The following is a 12,439-nucleotide window of genomic DNA, read 5'->3' on the forward strand; positions in this document are numbered from 1 at the left end:
CACAAAAATTCTAAAAGAAGTATACGAAACTTGAGCATTTAAGAGAAAAATAGAAAGAATGATCATGTGGTTGTGTAGTTATCCAATAACCACAGGCTGTTAAAATAAATTCGGTAAAACTTCACAGACAAAGAGAAAGAAAAAAATGTAGTTGTTTACGAAGTGCGTAGAAAGAGAAAGACGCACTGAAAGGTAGATTGTTTTTTTTTAATTTCGCGCAAAGTTACGCGAGGGCTATCTGCGTTAGCCGTCCCTAATTTAGCAGTGTAAGACGAGAGGAAAGACTTACAACGTTAAATCCAGAGGTTCAATTTCCTGCCACGTACAGTCGAAATAATCCATTGTGCAGTTTTGTACTAAGATATCTACACGCAATAAGTCGTTTCTATATGATGGTTAACATATTATATATATTCTATATTATGCTTCACTGAAATAAATTAATGGTTAGTTATATATCTGAAACATTTTAAAAAAAAAAACATTTCCTTTAGACGTTTTCAAGTAACTTCCCTAAATTTTCAAAATTATGAAATGAAGGATACTACTGCTGTCTCATGGAAATATTTATTGCTACCTCCTCAAACAGAAATCTAACATTTCTTATTGTTAAAAATCATTGTTACAGCTAGTAACGTGAGAAAACAGGATTTGTACTTGATCAGTGTTAACACTGAGAAACATACAAATTGTTTTAAAACACACTTTGAACCGATTTGTTTATATTTATACTTTTAATGAACTTCAGGCACAGTTTAAAACATTAAAACGAGTTAAACATCGTTAATGAGTGACTACATTTTGGCCTGATTAATGACACAGATGTATCTGTCTGTGTAAGTACAGCTCCTCTGACCTAACTAGATAACTAAAACATTTAAGTCACTCAGACGTAACTAGATATCTACAACATTAAATGATGCATAGTTCTGTCATGGCACGACACCTGGTGTTTATTCCATAGTACTATTTGGACTCCTTACGATGCTTGCATATATATATCCCTTACGTAGTCACACAATGTACTGATGGATCCATCAATAAACTGCGCTAGAACTTCTGTAATCTTCAATTCACGAGCTATCTCTACTAATCAGTGGGACAGTTGTCAGTTTACGTACTTACAACGCTAAAATCCGGGGATCGATTGCGACAGAAGATAACCAAAATGTGGATTTGGTCTAAAAACAAACACACCCTACAGATCAAATTTAATACAAATAAAATAAACCAGTTTGGTCTAACTTGTTAGTCTTTCTTATTTCTTGTTACTTCTGGAAAGTTGGACTAACTATTATTTTTTACTGGGAAAATCAATGGTTTTATAGCAAATATTTATTATATTTGTACTCTAAATGAATCTTTTCTTTCACATCAAACGACTAATGCTTTAACGAGTTATCACTTCTACTCACAATTAACCTAAGCACCCAAAGTAAGACTTATAATTATATTTCTAAATCTACGAGATGTCTACTGCGTTCGTCCTCTTTTATTGTTCCGATAAGTAACGAACATATTTCTTATATAGCGTTTCAAGTTCTTTTTCACTTATCCTAATTTTTAAGATGAAAAACTAAACGACTCATATTTTTAAAAACATTTTTTTCGCTTCATTACATTTTAGAAGAAAATTAACGAGCGGTATCTAATTTAAAATGTGCAATAGAGAGATGATGCCATAAATAATTTCGAAATTCATTTTAAATAATTAATTAATTTCTGTGTGCTAGTGATCGGTAAAAGCTCCAATTCGGTATCATAATTCTACAGGGAGTTTGAATCTATTGGAACACCAACTAACCTACAAAGGTATTCAACTACATTAAGAATATTACTATAAAAAACATAAACCTACACTAAACAAATTAGTTCAGCGTAATTTCATCGATTAAAGGACTGAAAAACTTACCTGACTTTCAGGCACGTAATGTAAAATATCTGCTATATATCCTGATATTTTTTTTAAAATTCAGCCAACAATGTTACACATTCTACTTTCACGTAAATAATACATTTCTATCTATCTTTCTTTCCTTGCTGTACGTACACACGTAATATTGAATGTTTGTTTTCATTTCAAGTATGCCACAGTAAATGCATGCACATATTTCCTCTAATGGAAAAAGCACTAGTACCACGGATATATCGATTTGATCTTGTAAACCTCTATCGTCATGTTGCTATTTCTGCAGGATTTAAATACTGCGGAGAAAACTTTATATTCAAATGCAGGCATTTCCTATCTCCTAGCAACAAACGTCGGATGAACTAGAGATTTTTCTGTATGAAGAACTTAAATAAACAAAATTTTCAACTATAATGCATGTCTTATAGTCCTGTCCGGTAATACATAATAAATTCTTTATTCATTACATGTACTGGTTGTTCTATATATATATAATATAGAAGAATGTTATTATTCATTACATGTATTGGTTGTTCTATATATATATGATATAGAAGAATGTTATTATTCATTACATGTATTGGTTGTTCTATATATATATGATATAGAAGAATGTTATTATTCATTACATGTATTGGTTGTTCTATCATATACAAGAATTATTATTCATTACATAAATTGGCAGCTTTATAATATACAAAAACGTTATTATTCATTACATGTATAAATAGAGAATCATTATTACCTGATCCTTAGGAACTTACGTATTTTTAAATAAGTAGGCCTAACACAAATACATGGAAATTTATTAGGAAACATTTAGAATATTTCGTTTAACTGCTTCAATAGAATCCTGTAGAAAATTGACAAATATAAAAGTGTATGAGGCAGAAGTAATTATTCTTTCATATAATACAACTTTTCAAAAACACTAAAGTCTCCCGCTGATACAGCGGTACGTCTACGGATTTACAACGCTAAAATCAGGGGTTCGATTTCCCCTCGGTAGACTCAGCAGATAGCTCGATGCGGCTTTGCTATACGAAAACACACACACAAAACATAAATACGTTGAAAATATATTAAATTTAGGGTAATCAAAAATGTAATAAAAAGGTTCAAATATAGATATTTTATCATTGTATTAACCATTTGACCTTCTTTATTAGCAATAACACTACGTACTTTAGCCTAGTCAACACTGTCATGGCTACAGTAATCTTCTGCTGATAATATTAGCATCGTACAGATATTGATTATGTCGTATGGAAACGATTATGGAGACTCAACCCATCGTTACAGTTCATGTCTCCACGTCCATTCATTTGACGGTAGTGTATATTGAAACTAGTCTTTTGGCGTAGTTTCCATTGCAAATGATTCTGTCGTAAATCTTTTATGGACAAATCACAGTTTGAATCATTTTCATAGTCTGTACAAGGTATGAGGATAACGGTTTTCCAGCGCTATTTTTACCAGTCAGATAGATCCCTGAAAAATCCATAAGCGCTGTGACAGGCGACATGATTAGTTGGTATGTCTTAGTAAAGAATAGCATGAACACCTGTTTCATTCTCCACCAGCTTGGGATATGTAAAGATAAAAATATCTTTCGTAAAGCAACTAAAGCACACATGATTTGTGTCGCATTTTCAAACAGAAGTCCTTCTTGAGTATGGTCGATAGTTTTACCTGAGGCACATGGATTACTTTTGCAAATGACATGAGGTTATAGGACTACTACTTATCACAGGACATTGTACTTTGCTAGCCACGGTTGGAGCTTGCTGCATTTCTCTTTCTAGATGGTCCTGAACACCAAGTTGATCCATTTTCTATTTTTTTTCCAATTCCATTAACTCTAAATGAAACTTTAAATATTGGATTTTTAACACATCTTTAGGATCTGAATCTCTGGATATTTTGCGTTAGAAATAACTATTAGATTCCCTTCCCAAAAGCGATCAGTTCTCAGTTGTATCATTCTATCTACTAGCCGCTAAACAAATACAAAATGTAACTCTTATAAATTTCAGTCCACCGTAACTTTATATTGGATGTTTTGTCAACAGGTGTGCTAACTTGAATATTCAAAATGTATTTAATATAACGCCTTCAGCTTCTGAATTATTTTTCTCTGATTAATATTAGATACAATAAAAATAGTCTAATTAGAGAAGTGAGACAAGGAAACTGATTGGAAACCCATGTAAAAAAAAGAAAAAATCAAAGACATCGCATGAAATTGATGTAATAAAATAGTCCTGGATGGATTAGAAAACTGATGAAGTTATAAAGTGTCTTTTATTATAATCTCTATAAATAAGAACTTAAAAATTATACTTAATTACTTGTCTTTGTTTTTAGTTTTGCTCTAAATAGGTATATTTCACATATTTGAAATTACTATTAAATATTTGGATAATTTTGATATGATAACTTCATAATAATATGGATCTAGATGTACTTAAAATCTTTGATGTCGTCTGGATGGTTTGGACAATGTATTAAAATACGTTTAAGATGTAATGGAATTTATTTCATGGGTTTGATTACGTTAATGGCATTATGTAATGTGTTTAGATCCTTTTGAAAATGTTTTTGTAGTGTAATATTTGCACATAATTTGGAAAATACACATATATATTAGAATTGTTAGAAAACATTTCTGGGTGCTTGTATGTGGGAACAAAAACTGGATTATAACTATTGTGAAATATTTCTTGAATTATTTCATTAATATTATACGAGTTTGGCGTTTGAATGGTTTATTTCTAACACAATAGGAAAAACTTTAATAACACAGGCTTGCGAATCTAAACGTTATAAAAGTTGTTTTGGTTTTAATTACAATTTTTCCATAATTTAGCTACGTAGATTTCGAAAATAATGTTCACTTTTTGTCTATCATGTAAGAATTTTTTTTTACAAATCGAGAAGAGAAAAACTCTTTCTTAAATCGAATTATCATTTCGTTTACCACAAGGAACATTTTTTCATTATTCTGTTTATTAACAAATATACAAACAAATAAAATAACAGATAAGAACATTGATGTCAAACGAATATGTATCATCATTCATCCTCATTTTTGTGTGTGATGTTCACGTCTTTTAGTCTCAAAACCATGTGTTGTGGTCTTTATTTTATGTATTCCGTTACGACGTTTTGTGAAAAATCCATACGTGATGGCCATCACATCAAACATGCTCGCCCTTTCAACCGTGTGGGCGTTATAATGTTATGGTCAATCCCACTATTCGTTGGTAAAAGAGTAACCCAAGAGTTGGCGGTGGGTGGTGATGACTAGCTGCCTTCCCTCTAGTCTTACACTGCTAAGTTAGGGACGGCTAACGCAGATAACCCTCGAGTAGCTTTGTGCGAAATTCAAAAAACAAACTAAACAAACAAATCATACGTGATGGAGAAAAATGGATATCATTTTTGGAATAAGCGAACAAATGCTAATTTCAAAACAATAAAACCATCGCAAGCCTGTGTTACCGTTGCCAACTTTGGAAGATAGTGCATTATGTGAAATATTAAAGTTGCTCATATTATTGTTAACCCCCTAGTGGTACAGCAGTACGTCTCTGGACTCATGACGCTAAAAAATAGGGTTTTGATACCTTTGTTGGGAACAGTACGAATAACCCATTCTGTAGCTTTGTATTTAACAAAAATCAACTAATCGTGAAATGTTTCGATTAATTATTGTGAGAAACAAAATTCAGAGTGATATGAAAAGTTTTTAATCTTTCATTTGAAAATATATAAGAGTAAGCAGGCAGTACGGAAAATTATGAAATAGCAATCTATAAAAAATATTATTGGTTAACTTAACAAAACAGGAAACACACAGTTAATGAAAAGGAAATTAACTTTCAAAAGTACGAAAGAGAGAATTTTCAAAGATTTGTTAGATGACTGATCCGATAATAAACAAGTGTCTTTTCCAAATATAAAAATTATTTTAATTTGAGATATGTACACGAGGATGTTATTTAAGGCCATACCTCATTCACGATTAATGATACTAAATGTTAGATATTACGTAAGTTTATGAAATGTCTAAATTCTAGAAGAAATTACATTTATTAAGGGATAGTGGGATGAGACAGCCACTTTAGTTTTGAATGCGGTTATCACCAATTAAGACGAATGTCGTGAAAAGGTATACCGTTCAAAACAAGCCTTGTCATTTATGGTAAAATATAGATTGGACATAAGCCATTTTATGTATTGAAATAAAGCACTTCTTGTGGTTCAGGGCTGTATTAATTATAATACTGGATAAAAATACTACACTCAAAAAGCGTATGAAATATGCTATCATCTAATTCATAATAATTGCAATTTAAAATCATAAGCATTTAAAGGAGCCCCCCCTCAGTGGCTCAGTGGTATGTCTGCGGACTTACAACGCTAAAAACCGGGTTTTGATAGCTAATTGTGTAGCTTTGTGCTTAATTCAAAACAACAACAACAACCTTTAAAGGTTGTTTCCCCAAGTGGATCAGTGTGAGTTTAAATACTTAGAAAGATAAAATCTAGTGTTCGATTCCTTATGACAAGGATCGTAAAGGCTGTACGCAAGTTGCTTATTGTATAGAATATTTGTACAATAGAACGTGAATATTTGTAAAACAGAATGTGAATATTTGTCTATGGCCAAAGCCTTTAATGGAGGTATACGTAAGCTAAGACATTCATTGTAAAGTAACAAGATGTTATACAAATCGGTGGACCAAAGGTGTTTCTTTTACAGCGTTGTCGGATGCCTTGGAATCCTCATTGTTTGAAATTAACAAAATAAGTTATTCAAACGTCTGCTTTCTAACTATGATATTCTAAAAGAGCTTATCTTAGGTCGAACTCTTCTGAAAAACATTAGGTCGTGCTTTGATCATTTATACTAGTCAGGCTTAGTGTGTTTAATCATAAGATTACGTAGTTACCAACAACGATAAACTTTGACGGCAGCAAGACGTAACTGATGCTACACGGGCTATACTTCACTTTATCTTGCGTGTAAGATGATGGATTTAGGGAGAGAGAAATTAACTTTAAGAATGATTAGTTTGATGAACTAATTTAATTATATTTTGGTTACTACAGATGTATTAGTTTGATAAGGTCGAGGGTTCGAGTCCCAGTCACACCAAACATACTTCCCCTTTCAGCCGTGGGAGGCGCTATAATGTCACGGCCAACCTCATTATTCGTTGGTAAAATACAGTGGAGCGCCGTTAAGTCGCGGTATTTGGGGGTCAACCTGCTTAACCGCGGCTTAAACCTTTGTGACTGAAAAGCCGAAGTCGCCAACAGCTCCGCCGAGGAGCCTCATCCGGGCCATTGCGTGATCATTATATCGGATTATCGAATTAAAAATAATACTTTAATTATTGATCACTTTTTTCACGGATTTACCGCGGATTAACTTTAATGTATGAAGAGGTGTGATTAACGGTCGATTTCTATTGTAATATATTTTATTTATTTCCCAAATTAAAGCAAATCCTTTTTTAAATATCCCCTTGTTATAAAGCCAGGATTAAATTCATAAGCCGCGTTTTTACACGTTCTTAAATTAGCGGTGAGCCGCGATAATCCTCGCTCACAAGACTTGCTACAGCGGCTTAAACGATTTCGCGGTTTACTGGTCCGTAGCTTAATGGCGCTCTACTGTATTAGCTCAAGAGTTGATGGTGGATGGTAATGACCGGCTGCCTTCCCTCTAGTCTTACACTATTAAGTTAGAGACGCAGATAGCCGTCGTGTAACTTTGTGCGAAATTCGAACTAAACTTGATGAGCTAATTTAACGATATTTTGTTTGCTAAACATGTAATACACTTTCTAAATAGTGATGTTCAGAACAAACTGAACAAACTTGTAAGATAAAAGATAAATTTAGAGACTTTAAATATATTGGAAATAACTGTAGTAAAAAGTAACTTATGACAACCGTTGACGTTGGTCCGGCATGGCCAGGTGGATTAAGGCGTTCGACTCGTAATCTAAGGGTCGCGAGTTAGAATCTCCCCACACAAAATATGCTCGCCCTTTCAGCCGTACATAGCTTACTAACTATTTGTTAGTAAGAGAATATCCCAAGAGTTGGCGGTGGGTGGTGATGACTAGCTGCCTTCCCTCTAGTCCTATACTGCAATTAGGGACGGCTAGCGCAGATAGCCCTAGAGTAGCTTTGCGCGAAATTCAAAACATACAAACAAACCGTTGACGTATTTTGTACTTGTTGAGTTTATTATATAGTGCATGCATATTGTTTGTGGAAATTTATTATTATTATAATTTATGTCATAGTTAGTAGAATTCCTGGTTTTCTGGAAAAATTAATAGTTTCAGAATTGAAATATTTACCACAGTCATAGAACTGTGAGCAATTTATTAGATGGACGTTGTTAGCAGCACAAAAACTAAAGAATGGACCATCTGTGCTTTGTCCGTAGCAGGGACGCGAACTCCGGATTTTAAATTTGTGAGTCTGTAAACTTACCGTGGCCCACTGAAAAACTAGACAAATTCATCATGGTGAACGCTTTATCGGTTTTAAAGGATTAATTAGATACTTCAATACTGAAATATTTTATGTTGTAAATATAACTGATACTTGATGTTTTGGAAAGAAACTCTCTTTCTCTAGGAAAGTTTGAGTAATTATGAGCTCATAGAATACTTCTATATGGCTGATTAAATAAGATAATTTATTTATTGTGTGGGAATAAGGTAAGATAATGAAATTGTATGTCCTGTCTACGACTTGTAGAACTTTGTTGTGATGTGCATTTTGTTCAAACTCAACTGTTTGCAATAGCTACTGCGGATTATTTTAATTTTAATTGTTTAACATATGGGAAAATTTAAAATAAATAAGATTTGCTTTTGATTACTAAGTTAGCATCCCCAGTTTAATCTGTATAAACCAACGTGTTCACGAAGAGACGCGTCTACAGGTAGATAATGGGATTTCCTTGAGATTGGTTATCGCATCGATGTAACTTAATATTTATAACGTATAAAAAAGAACGCCTGTGTCCTGATTTTTTATATTCGTCTCTGTCTTGCTTTTCTCGATAGAGCTAGATAATGTACTTCATGTAATATTGATGGTATCAGGATAATGTTTCTCGTGTTTCATAAGATTAGCGTGATAGTATGGAAAATACGCTTCGTGTGTATACGAATGTTGAAGGTAATGATGGCAGGGCGACTTGGGTTTCATCTTGTTGATATTAGCAAGTGTAACTGTTGTGAGTTAAGTACATTAACGGATGTGTAATTGCTTCTGTTTTTAAACTTGAAGTATTAAAGGACTTTCTTTTCATTGTTGATGTTGCTACACGTATGAAAGAAATAGAAATAAAACCATGAGAGTAAACAATCTTTAACACGTTTATTACACGTCTTCTACAAGGGTGTTCGGAAAGTCACTGTGCAGTTTTGTCATCATATACATATATAAGTGCACAGTGACTTTTCGAACACTCTGTACAATGAACAAGCATTAACCACATCGCAAATTATGAAAACCTATTAAACCTCTTATTATCTACAGGAAGAATCTTAAGCTAATTCGTTGTAATTTTAAAATATAAAGTTATATTATTTGTCTTGTAGGAGCTGGGTAAACTTCTGGGATTTTATATTATGAAAAGACTGTGTAATAGACGAAGAAATCATGCAGAAGAAACGTACCTCGCTATCAGAACACTAAATGACAAGAATATTGGTTAAAGGATTCAAACATGATTTCTCAACAAATATTATAAGGAATACAAAACATGATTTCTCAACAAATATTATTAGGTTTGTTTGTTCGTTTTTGAATTTCGCACAAAGCTACTCGAGGGCTATCTATGCTAGCCGTCCCTAATTTAGCAGTGTAAGGCTAGAGGGAAGGCAACCAGTCATCACCACCCACCGCCAACTCTTGGGCTACTCTTTTACCAACGAATAGTGGGATTGACCGTTACATTATAACGTCCCCACGGCTGAAAGGGCGAGCATGTTTGGCGCGATGGGGATGCAAACGCGCGACCCTCAGATTACGAGTCGCACGCCTTAACACGCTTGGCCATGCCGAGCCAATATTATTAGGAATACAAAACATGAATACGTAGAAAACAGTATTTCCTGACAAGTTGCTCTCCGGTGGTACAGCGGTGGCTGCGAAGTCACTACGCTAGAAACCGGGTTTCAATACCCGTGGTGGGCAGAGCACATATAACTCATTGTGTAGCTTTGTGGTTAATTCCAAACAATCAGTCAATCAATCCTGACACGTCAGGGGAGTCATGTTCCTATACAGTTCTTCTACTGTACTTTAGGTTTAAATTAACCCATTTCTGACATGTCTATGGAAATGCCAGAGGTGATATTAAATACGTTATATTAGAATAACTCCCCCTACTGTTTTATTTTATTTCTTCGTAGTTACAGATTAATTTCTTTTTGAAGATGGTTAGTGTATTTGTGGGTCAGTAAATATTGCGTTCCATCCTCTAATGTCGTGGGTGCGTTAGAAAAGTGATAGTTTAATCGTACTATTTTTATTAGAGTAGTTTTAAAAGTTGGTGGTAGAAGTTGTTGATTATATATCAACAAACAAAGAAACCTTCTTTTCAGGGGTGGGTCACCCCGAAACTATTTTTGTATACTTTAGACAAAAAGGAACTGTTTTTTAGTTTAACACAATTTTATGTAATAAATCGATGAGACAGTTTAAATACTGGAGTAAAAGAGCATACGGTTTTCTTTGAGGGAAATTCATTAAAATATTTAGATTATGGCCTTAACTACCTGGCCATGCGGCAGTAGGAACCCGGCTCGTAATCCGAGGGTGCGGGTTGAAATACCCGTCTCACCAAATATTCTCGCCCTTTCAGCCGTGATGGCGTTGTATGTTACAGTCAATCCCACTGTTAGTTTGTAAAATCTTGTAATATTTAAACACTTCTTAAATTGTTTCAAATAAGGTGTGAGGAATAAACATTTATACAGAATTTACTGTAATGGTTTCTAGTGAACACATGTATTTGACTATGTTAAATAAACCTTAATAATTAGTTATAGGAATATAATAAATATCTCTACAAGCGTGACTGATGTACAAAGGTTTGGTGTAATATTTCTTACTACAGATTTTAATGAACGAAAATTTCTGTTGGAATAAATCTCAATTCCCAACTTGTAGTCTGATGGTACCAGCCATTCGGAAATTCCGTGTAAGAAGACATGTTGACCAAATTCTACGAATGTGTTGGTAAGTGACAAACACACAGCTTTCACAATTAGTTTACTGTAAAACAATGTCGACTTGTATGAGAAACACGGTCATATAAACAATTTACCAGAATTATTAAAATAACTTACACTCAAAGGAGTTAATGATCCTAATGAAAGAATGAAAAATTGTTCTGTATTTCATATTACACTCGTAGTTAAAATCCTCTATACTTCATTTCAGAACGTTACGTATTAAAATAAAAACAGTTTTAACTTTCGTGTGTATTCCGTTAAATATTATATTGTAATAACCAGACTTTGTAAAATGTTATACAAATACAGGTTTATTGTGCATGCTCTAATAGCTATAATTAAGGATTTTTTTATTTTAATACGTAACGTTCTGAAATGAAGTGTAGAGGATTTTAACTACGAGTGTAATATGAAATACAGAACAATTTTTCATTCTTTCATTAGAATGAAAAACCGTAGTTTTGTTATCTGTAATCAGATAAATGAAATATAATACAAAGTATTGGTTATAGGTAAACTGGTTAGAGCCGGTAAGAACTTCGCAACTATTTCAAAAACACATACTGTGCTTACGTGTCAGCTTTAAAAATCATAAATTTACTTGTTAGGGGTATCGTATTCCATTACATGTAGTCACCTTAATTTTCGTTTACTATCGTATGTATCTAAAATTCAATTTCTCTTTAGTAATAACTTATATATATGTGTCTGAGTTCAAATAATGATGTTTTAACGGATGCAAGTTTCCAAATAAGTACGAAACTCTAATAAAATGTAATGTTTTATTACGAAATGTCAGTAGCTGTAAGCGAAAACTGAGGAGAAATCTGTGTCAGTATATAACTGATGTTTTAGACATAAAATAAGAAAATGACTTACACAGCATGGGAAGGTTTGTAAGTAAATAATCTTACGGTGTAAACAAAATGGAGTGTGTAACTCTGTGTATCGAGACATAAAACACTTATGTTATTTAATTAAATAGATTGTAACTGGTTGCTCTTCCTTGCTTACATATTACAGAGAAACGAGAAAACTCAGAGAAAACCTGAAATGAAAATAAATTTAGACAAAACTTCCGTTGACAGAAAAACCATCTTCATTGCTTCATACAATAATTGTTTTTGACGTAAAATTTCGAATATTCCGGAAACTAAACGTAACAATTATGCTGCTTGGATTTCAGGACTGTCAGACAAAAAAAAAAAAAAAAAGCTATTCAAAAAATAAATAATCTCTGTTATATTTT

At 33.1% G+C, this 12,439-nt stretch overlaps 1 protein-coding gene across 2 annotated transcripts in view; it reads right to left on the minus strand.

Annotated features, from left to right (window-relative positions):
• Positions 1-12,439, minus strand: part of LOC143244389 (potassium voltage-gated channel protein Shaker-like) — a 254,174-nt gene that overhangs the window by 168,171 nt on the left and 73,564 nt on the right. The gene's annotated exons all lie outside the window — the stretch shown is intronic.

The sequence above is a fragment of the Tachypleus tridentatus genome, chromosome 1 (genome assembly GCF_004210375.1).
Source record: "Tachypleus tridentatus isolate NWPU-2018 chromosome 1, ASM421037v1, whole genome shotgun sequence".
Classification (NCBI taxonomy): Eukaryota; Metazoa; Arthropoda; class Merostomata; order Xiphosura; family Limulidae; genus Tachypleus; species Tachypleus tridentatus.